Source organism: Panulirus ornatus, chromosome 4 (genome assembly GCF_036320965.1).
Source record: "Panulirus ornatus isolate Po-2019 chromosome 4, ASM3632096v1, whole genome shotgun sequence".
NCBI classification, from domain to species: Eukaryota; Metazoa; Arthropoda; class Malacostraca; order Decapoda; family Palinuridae; genus Panulirus; species Panulirus ornatus.
In genome coordinates, this window is record NC_092227.1 from 81,274,012 (window position 1) to 81,284,011 (window position 10,000).

General features: G+C 43.8%; 1 protein-coding gene and 1 long non-coding RNA gene across 2 annotated transcripts in view; one reads left to right on the top strand and one right to left on the bottom strand.

Moving 5' to 3' along the window:
* The window catches only part of LOC139745855 (uncharacterized), a 486,509-nt gene that overhangs the window by 299,354 nt on the left and 177,155 nt on the right, over positions 1–10,000 (bottom strand).
* LOC139745859 (uncharacterized) overlaps positions 1–10,000 on the top strand; it is a 221,208-nt gene that overhangs the window by 989 nt on the left and 210,219 nt on the right. The window lies entirely within an intron of this gene.

Sequence of the window (10,000 nt, forward strand, 5' to 3'; positions counted from 1 at the left end):
TGTGAAAATAAAAGAGATGTGTGAGGCCTTTTTTCCTTCTACCTACAGTGTTAGTGATTGGTCATAAGGTTTGGTTTGGGTGTGACTACCTGGTAGAGTCCAAGAATTGGATCCATCTCTCAAGGATGTTTAAGAGGGCATTGCACTGGAAATAGGTCTAACTAAAGTTGTGTGGGGAGGTCGATGACCACGAGGGCGAATCATAGGTGTGTGGGTGGAGTAGATGAATTATCTGTAGACAATATACAGAAGGATTTCTCTTTTTTTGTGTTTTTCATTTCTTTTTCTATCGTCCAGAGTTAGTGGCACAGTAAGTGTTCTCTGGGCGTTCAGTCTGTTTTACGAGCTTCGCCTTGATGTTTGCGGTGTGTGTGTGGGGGGGAGGAGCAAAATGTCATGTGTGCGTGTCATTGCTGATGACTGGTATAGCAGGCGTTTTATCGGGTAGGAGTGAGTACTCACTCCGGAGTTATATGGTAGGGTGCAGGGGATTGGAACCCGTGTGTGTGTGTCTCTGTTATGATGAGGGTGGGTGGCTGGGGATGACTGTGGAATTATTTTTTTTTTTTTTGAGAGGATGTAAATATTTTGTTTTCAATATGGTAATGTTTCTAATTGGGTGGTTCGTGTTTGCCCTGGCATTAGTGGTGTTTGGACGTGCTAATGGTTGTGGTTTGCCTGCGTGGTGTGACGGTGTTTCGTTGTTTGCGCAGTGTTGTTGGTGTCTGTTGTTGCCTGCGCATTGTTAGGGTGTTGTGATGTTGGTTGTGGAATGTTAGGGTGTTGTGATGTTGGTTGTGGAATGTTAAGGTGTTGTGATGTTGGTTGTGGAATGTTAGGGTGTTGTGATGTTGGTTGTGGAATGTTAGGGTGCTGTGATGTTTGCTGTTGCTAATCTTAGGTTGTTGTGATGTTGTGTTAGGGTGTTGTGATATACAATTTTGGTGTTGCTTGTGTTTGGGTGTTGTGAAGTTGGTTGGTTTGCTTGTGGAGTGTTAGGGTGTTGTGGTGTAACTATGAAGTCGTCTGTACGTGAAGACTTTTACAACTGAGGTTTCCTGTGGGGGTTTGGGGGGTGTGAAGGGAGGTTGTTTAGGAAAAGAAACCTTACGGGTTTTCGAGATCATCTGTATGAATAACTCTTGTTTAGTGCCAACTATGGAGATGCCCAGCCATTTATTTTTATCCTATTTTTTTTAGGAAAATAACTTAATATCAACGTATATCCCTTTCACTGGATTCGTTCTAAGTATATACGTACAGTGTGTGTGAGACACCTGCAACCATAACTTTTGAAAAATATTAGTTTGCTTAAGGCTGGGTTGGGTCGGGTGTCATGGCCGGGTGTTGTCTTTCTCCCTTGTAAAAAAAACAAGAGAGTTGAAAAGAAAGACAATGCGAGCCCACACACACACACAAAAAAAAAAGGACCAACACTCCTTTAAAGTGATGGCCGCTACATCTGGAACAGAGTAACGGAGTATTTATTTTTTTACGAACACTAATGAATCCGTTGATGTGATTTTCGATAATTGGTATTGCAGCCTCGCACTACGTAAAGATGATTCCATTTAAACTCTATAACCTTCTAAAGATGTTGAATGTCGATATGGCTTCTGTGGTCGACGTGTTGATAAGGGCGAACTACGAATCTATTCTTGTTGGTCGACGCGAAATAGACTCATAGCATTAGATGCGGATATAAGATCATGTGGTAATTCGCCACCCCTTTCATATGTTTTTCGCTGCTAGGTTAGGTTGGATTAGGTTAGGTTTGCGCCCTTACTTAACCTAAGCAAGCCCCATTGTAGTCTAATAGAACTTAACCTTGCCTATCCGAAGCTAACCTAACCTAACCTAACCTAAACTACACAAACCTAACCCAGTCTAACCTGACCCAACCTGCCCACAATTCAATCTAGCTTAGAAAACCATTTCGAGAACGAATTTTCAGGTGATTCTTAATATAGAGGCGAGATCCATTTTACCATTCTCTTTAGACGTCAGTGTTTCTAAGTGCGCGAGAGCAGAGTGTACTTTGCAAGATTTCCGATAATAAAATGCTTTATCTTCATGGTGCTTTTGGGCATGGACGAAATACAGACTAAGCCTTATCTCGACATTTTGGCCGTTCTTGTATTGACCACACACACTTACGTTCGAAGAGTGAAAGGAAGAGGTAGGATTATAATCATATATATATCATTCAGTAAATATCTTCTTCATTTGCATGTTTACTTTTCGATGCCACCTGTATATATTGTAGACTCTACCACAACATTTGCCGACGTTCCTGGCCACACACACACATACACACACACACACACACACACACACACACAAACACACAAACACACCATGAGACCAAGCCAGATGATCGTAAACCTAGGCTTATCACTGTATAATACTCCGTTCTACACGTGTTTGTAATGACTTAGAGGTTATTATGCTTCTATCTTAGTTTGTATGTTATTGTGATTAATTTTTTTCCTGTATTATTTCTATCAAGTTTTAGTTATCTTAGTGACATTTTCAGACATTAGTTTCTAATTTGTGGTTTTCGTCTTTTTCCTGATTTTGTTGCCCGTTTGTGTATTTTAGTTGTATCTGTTGGAAGGATGTTGTGGTTAGTGTTGTTGTGGAGATCCTGCAGCCGAGTAGATGTGATGCATGGGTCATTCCGGTTAGTAAGGCGTTATGGTTGCTTGTATAGGGTTATGGTTGCTTGTATAGGGTTATGGTTGCTTGTATAGGGTTATGGTTGCTTGTATAGGGTTGTGGTTGCTTGTACAGAGTTGTGGTTGCTTGTGTTATGATTCTTGGGTTATCAGGGTTGCTGGTAATTGTGGTTATCCTGTACATGATTATGCCTGAATTACATATATATATATATATATATATATATATATATATATATATATATATATATATATATATATATATATATAGTCCCTTGGGATAGGGGAGAAAGAATACTTCCCACGTGTTCCCTGCTTGTCGTAGAAGGCGACTAAAAGGGGAGGGAGCGTGGGGCTGGAAATCCTCTCCTCCTGTTTATAATTTTGCAAAAGAAGGAACGGAGAGGTGAGCCAAGTGAGGATATTCCCTCTAAGGCTCGCTCCTCTGTTCTTAACGTTACCTCGCTAACGCGGGATAAGGCGAATATGTATAAAAAAAAAAAAAAAGAAAAATGTATACCACAATTTTGTTCAGGTACCATCTTTCATCTCGGCTCCCTCATCAGCTTCGTTGGTTATTTTGGCTATAGGTTACGTCTGTCGCTGGCTACAGTCATTAAGGACGGTCGGAAGATCTTGAACACCCTTCTTCTGGCGTTCAAGATACGTTAGTTATAAGATCCAATTCTCTCTCGCTGCACGTGACGCCCTTTTTCTGGTGTTCAACATACGTCAGTTACAAGATCCAATCCTCTCTCGCCGCGCCCGTGTGTGTCCTTACTCAATCGCTCTCCGAGGCCCTTGAAAATTGTTTACGCGTCAATTGGTTCTTGTGGTTGGTTGGTTGACTCCATGTATACTGCCCTCTACCTGTTACAGTTTATGGTATATTGATTGTTCGGAGGCATACAGTAATATAAGTGGGTTGTGGTTGTAGACTACATTTAAATGTCTCGTCTAACTGATCGACACTTGTAGAAAGGCAGTTGTGAACTTTGTTGTAAGCTGGTAAACCGGGATTTTGATTCACTGGGCAGCTGGGAGTGACCCAGGGGGTTGTGAAGCAGCTGAGGTAACCCCTGGAATGGTCTGTGGGGCCCTGGTTCTGTGTGTGTGGATAGGCATCTGTGGTGTCGGTGCCATTACACATGACATGGAAAATGGATGCGGGCGAAGGATGTGTGTTCTTCGCCTTATTCCTGCCGCCACGTCCCTAACGTGGGTAATGGCGAGCAAGTATTAAAGAAGAAAAAGGACGACTCTTTGCGTCCGTTTTCTTGTGCTACCGTAGTGCCACAAGTCCACCTGTTGTAGTTGCAATGTAGTTGTTGACGTGGTTTTACCGTACTTGTTTTTAGGATTATGATTCGCTTCTCTCTCTTTTTCCGCGGAAGTGACGTCATGTCTTCCTAGCACACCCGTAAATCATACTCTTTTATTTTCCCCTTTCTTTCACACGCTCGTAAACCGCACACGCACCCAATCCTCGTTCATCTGTATACACTACACTTCTCACTCGCCAGGAAGCCGTGAGTTCTTAACCTCGTGCGAGCATCCGGACGCATCCATACACTAGGCTATAGTCACCATAGTCAGCCGTAAACCTCTCAGTCTTACCCACTCTCGTACAGTGTCCACTTTACTCGCATCACAGGTGCTTGCATCACGTATGTCTCATGATATTACTCGCCCACGCTACTGGGTTTTTGAGTTTCACCACACACCCGACTCTCCATACTCGCCTCGCGCACTACCCTATAGAATTTCCTTGGCAGTGTATTCAGCTATACATACACCATGGTGCTCCTTAGTTGCATCTTCCTGCAGGCTGTTGTGCCGGAGGGAGAGGTGGATGGGGAGGTGCTTTTTTGTTTTGCTTCCCTGTTACTGTCGTCCTACCTATCATAACCTCCTAAGGGAGTATCAGGCCTTGTTTATGGCTTCTCTTTGTACTTCCTAACAACTGCTACCTCGATATACTCATCTCCTGATGGTATCTCACTTTCTCCTCTCGTACTCGGCTCCTCATTTCTCTGCTGCTTGGCGTCAGTCTTTGCACACCATTACACCCTCCCAAACCTGTGTTCCCCGAAACACCCACCCACCCACCCACACACACACACACACACACACACACACACACACATGCGCGTGCGCACTCTCACACCCGACACGCTCCCCATACACCGTCGTATAATGTATATCTAACACACACGAACTTTTCCTCTCTCTGATTCCTTCTTCCTAAACAGTCTATCCTCAATACATGAAAGAATAATCACTTTTAATGACTAATATCTAATTGTATTTTACGACCTAAAAATAGTTCTAATCGTTAACTTTTTCCTGGCTTTTTTTTCCCCTTATCTTTCCTTGGGTCAACATCACCAGACGGGGAGAGACTCCCCAGCACCTCTGGGTTTCAGCAGGTCGTTGGTCTGGCCATGTTGTGGCTGGCGGAGGCCGTGATGAAGGGTGATGGTGTTTGCAGTCCTGAGTGAGAGGGCTCGCCCGTGGGCGAGCCAGCGTCTCGCACGGCCAGTAGTAGATGGGGGTCTGACGGTGTATGTGAACTGAAGGGGGTCCGACAGTATGTGAACTGGAGGAGGTCCGACGGTGTATGAACTGAGGGAGGGAGGGTGTCTGACGTTGTATGAATTGGGAGATGCGACGGTGTATGAACTGGGATGAGGGAGGAAGGTGGTACAGGCGGAGGTTTGAAATGGTTATTCATGAGGATGTCTACATTGGTGTTCTATTGAAGTTCCTTGTCTTGCATACATGAACGCGACGGTACGATCCTTCACTGCGGTGGTACGGGTCCTTGACCCATTTCATAAGGGGGGTCAGGTCTTCGTGTTCCCTCCTCAAGGATGACCCTCCCCCTTTATTTTTCTATGCCTCACGCTGCCTAAGAACTTTAAGACCTTTAGCTTTAAGCAAGAACAGTATGTTAGAGGGGCTAATTAATGCCAAAGTAATACAGCTACAGAGTTTTCATAGTATAGTCTCTGCTCAAGAACCCAGTGATGTCGACCCAAGTCACGTGCAGTGAAGACAATAAGAAAGGAAGAGGACGGACGGAAGGGAGAGAGGAATCGACAAAAGAAAACGGGAAGGATAGGAAGAAAGCTTAAAGAAATAGAAAGAAGTTAGATGAAGATGGTTGGAGGCCATGCCGATCTGCCGTGTTTCCCAGTGCTCCGTAAGACGTTATGAAAATGAAGAGAAAAAAAAAAACATGGAACCGACCCGTAATATTGAGTACCAGGTTGGAATTTAGGAATCGAGTGAGAGGAGAGAATGATTCAGGTACGGAGATTTACGAGATGTATACCGTGTCGGGACGTAATTTAGGAAGTGAGTCAGAGTAGAGAATCATTCGGAAGCGCGACAATTTGGAAATCTATGAAGTGTCGATACCTAATTTTAGGAATTGAGTGAGGGTAGAAGAATTCGGAAATGGAGGTCTAGATATCTCTGTTTTCAGAACTACAGATATAGTGGGTTTCATGTTACAGGATAGTTACAAAGATACACGGGCCACACAGACTCAAGGTCCGAGCGAGGTGGTCTGGCCTAACACCATTGAGAGAGATGCATAGGTTCTCTCTCTCTCTCTCTCTCTCTCTCTCTCTCTCTCTCTCTCTCTCTCTCTCCCCAACCCTCTATTCTCTTGAGATTTGAAATCCATGACGGTAATGAATGAATCTGTGGATGCCTTTAGCAAGAGAATCGTATATTACAATAGTGTAGGATAAGAAGAAAATCGTGGCACCACATGTGCATGTTTGCTACGCATGTAGGAGTCAGAGTCTCTGATAACTTTGTTGCTAATGTTCTCTAAAGCACGACCGAGTTTTCGTCAATATCATGTCGCTTTTATTACAGCTTATACGACGCATGGATCTCTCCACTCCAGTCCTCATATTGACTGCTGAGTTCTGGACATGATACAGACTATAAAAAGAAGTAAATGTTCGTATTTGGCTGGTACTGGAGGACGTGTGAATGTGTGAATCGATTAAACATTTACACCTTTGAATTTTCGTGTGAGACGCAGTGTGGTAGGTGAATTGCACTGGAGGACCTGAAGATATATGCCCCTGGTGACGCGAAGGAGAGTAGATTTTGAAATGACTTTTCTTGTACGATAGCTGAAAACCTTTCTGTAACCCACAGTTCTTGAGGTGGTGATGCCTTGAACGATAGCTGAAAACCTTTCTGTGAGCCACAGTTCTTGAGGTGGTGATGCACTAATTTTATACATACGGGGAAAAATGTTTATGACCATCTAGTAAGGATATTGAGGTCGGCGTCTTCGTTAATGTTTTCGCTGAAGACGTCTCCTCGGCTACGAACGCGTCCTTCGTATGCGAAAATCCTCAAGAGTGTAAGTAAACCCTGCAGTTACATACAAGGAGGGGATCATCCCGGATCATTTTGAGCTACCGGTAGGTGTTGCTGAAGACGAAGTGGGACCTGTCGAAATATTTGGACAGAATAGCGTCCCCCTGTTGATTTAGTCTTGCGCAATACCTCCGTCGATTATTGCTTGAAGTAGAGGCAAGAAGCAATGTGCAGGGAGGATGATGATTGCCACAGCACTTCTACACGGTGAAGAGGAAATAAAGAAAAAAGGAGTTCGATGTGAAGATGTTGGAAATTGGCCAAGTTGCCTAATGTGGAGGAAGTTGCGTCTGTAGCATGTCTTGGCCATGTAGTGAATTGTGAGTGGGTTATGCTTTATACACGTTAAGGTTAGGTATACGTGGTACTCACGACCTATCAGTGGGTTATACATTATACATGTTAAGGTTAGGTATATGTATACATGGGGTTGTACATTATACATGTTAAGGTTATGTATATATGGTACTCACGACCCATCAGTGGGTTATACATTATACATGTTAAGGTTAGGTATACGTTGTACTCACGACCCATCAGTGGGTTGTACATTATACATGTTAAGGTTATGTATATATGGTACTCAGGACCCATCAGTGGGCTATACATTATACATGTTAAGGTTAGGTATATGTTCACATGGTACTCACGAACACTGTTATTTTGGGTTGCATCATGATGGGTAGGTCTATCTTTAACGCTTCGTTAAGATGAGCTCGCCTCTATAAGTCCATCATGGTAGGTCCATCTGTTTGGTTCATTAAGATGGGTCCATCTCTATAGGTCCATCATGGTAGGTCCATCTGTTTGGTTCATTAAGATGGGTCCATCTCTATAGGTCCATCATGGTAGGTCCATCTGTTTGGTTCATTAAGATAGGTCCATCTCTATAGGTCCATCATGGTAGGTCCATCTGTTTGGTTCATTAAGATAGGTCCATCTCTATAGGTCCATCATGGTAGGTCCATCTGTTTGGTTCATTAAGATAGGTCCATCTCTATAGGTCCATCATGGTAGGTCCACATATATGGCTCATTAAAATAGTCTCCATCTCTATGGGACTCAGCATGGTAGATCCAGTCTTCATAGTTCCATCACGGTAGGTCCATCTTTTTAAGTCCATCACGTCGCTTCCATCTCGTTCGATCTGACAGCATGGGGCCACTTCTTTTGTCTCTGATGATGGCGGGGGGGTGAGGGTTGGAGGGAGTGGAGTGGAGTCCATCACGATTATCAATAACACTCGCCACTTATCCACTACATCCTCGTCAGGAGGAGAACCACATCCCTGCGTCCTAATCATTCCGATTTCGACCCCCCTAAAAAAAAAAACGCACACGAAACAAAGCCTGGCGAAAAACGCGTTCCAGAAGTTTAATCGCGGGCATTTATCGGATTCATTTGACCACCACTTTTGGAAATGTTTTCCGGGGGAAAAAATTCCAGATGCCTAACAGGCCACGGGATGCGATAGAATTACTCCACGCCAGGATAATAATGTTGCCAAATAAATTCCCTAAAATTAATCAGGGCCCGACACCCTGTCATCAGGGAAGCCGTATAGAGACAGCCACGGCGCACTGGTACCGTTAATTCGTAAATATTCTCTGGCAAAGGCAATTACAGCGTGCAATATTAATTAGTGAGCGTTGGAGAGGAGGAGGAGGAGGAAGGGGAGAGAGAGAGAGAGAGAGAGAGAGAGAGAGAGAGAGAGAGAGAGAGAGAGAGATAGGTGCCCGCCGCCCCCTTTACTCTCGCCCCCTTTACTCTCGCCCCCTTTACTCTCTCTCTCTCTCTCTCTCTCTCTCTCTCTCTCTCTCTCTCTCTCTCTCTCTCTCTCTCTCTCTTGGCTAGGCGTTGCATGCATGGCTAGGCGTTACATACCTGGCTAGGCGCTACATACCTGGCTAGGCGTTACACACCTGGCAAGACAGTAACACCATCTTCACGTCGGCGAGGAAAATTATTTTTTTTTCCCAAGTTTTTTTTCCAGTTGTCGTGTGAACAGCTTAGGAATCTTAATGATGGACAACAGATATCTATTCTTGATTGTAAGGAATTACCTTTTGTTCTTTAACTAATAAGCATTGATATATATTCTTTTTAAACTCGTATATTTAGCAAAAGGGCTTATATTCTCAATGAATAAATGACAGAGATTATTATCCTTGTAGTGTGTCTTGGGTGATTTTTTATTTTTTTTTTTTTTTTTGCGGGTTCAGAATCGTCCCAGCAACGCGCACCGCGCTAGCCTAACATCCAGTTTGGTCGACGGGAGCCGCTGGAGTGATCTCGCGTCTCATAGGCTGTGGGTGCACTACCCGGGTATTAGATCAAGAGAGGCATCAGATCCTAATTGATAAGTGTCAGATTCTATTTCAGATTCTGTTTTGAGGTTTTCATTTGCACAAATTGTTCTCTTTGTTCTATTTAGATGTATGACTTCAGTTTTGTGTCCCACTTTTTCCTAGGCTCCTGCGGCGTTAGGAACGGACGCTGGGGTTTTGTGAGTAAGAATCTTGACTTGGCTCCTTCCTCTGTTCTCTCAGTTGTTGAGTAATAATACAGGTAGGAAGGATTTCTACCACCACTCCCGTCCCTCTTAGTATATCCAGCCTCCCGCTCTTACCCCTCTTAATACCCTAGATTGAAACGCAGATGATGCATGGTTATCTGTCTTTCACAGCCTTACGTAAACATACACTCTTGGAGTCCTACTGGAACGGAAGCAAACTTTCACTTAAAGATTGTTCCTGGAAAGTAGACATTTACATTTACACTTGTGCACTGTCCCTGGAAAGTGACCATTGACCTGGAAATGGTGAAGCGACTTAACGGATGATTCTGGATGAAGTTCAACTAAGACGATGGATGAGTGTTGCACTGGCGGATCAAATTCTGAATCGTAGATA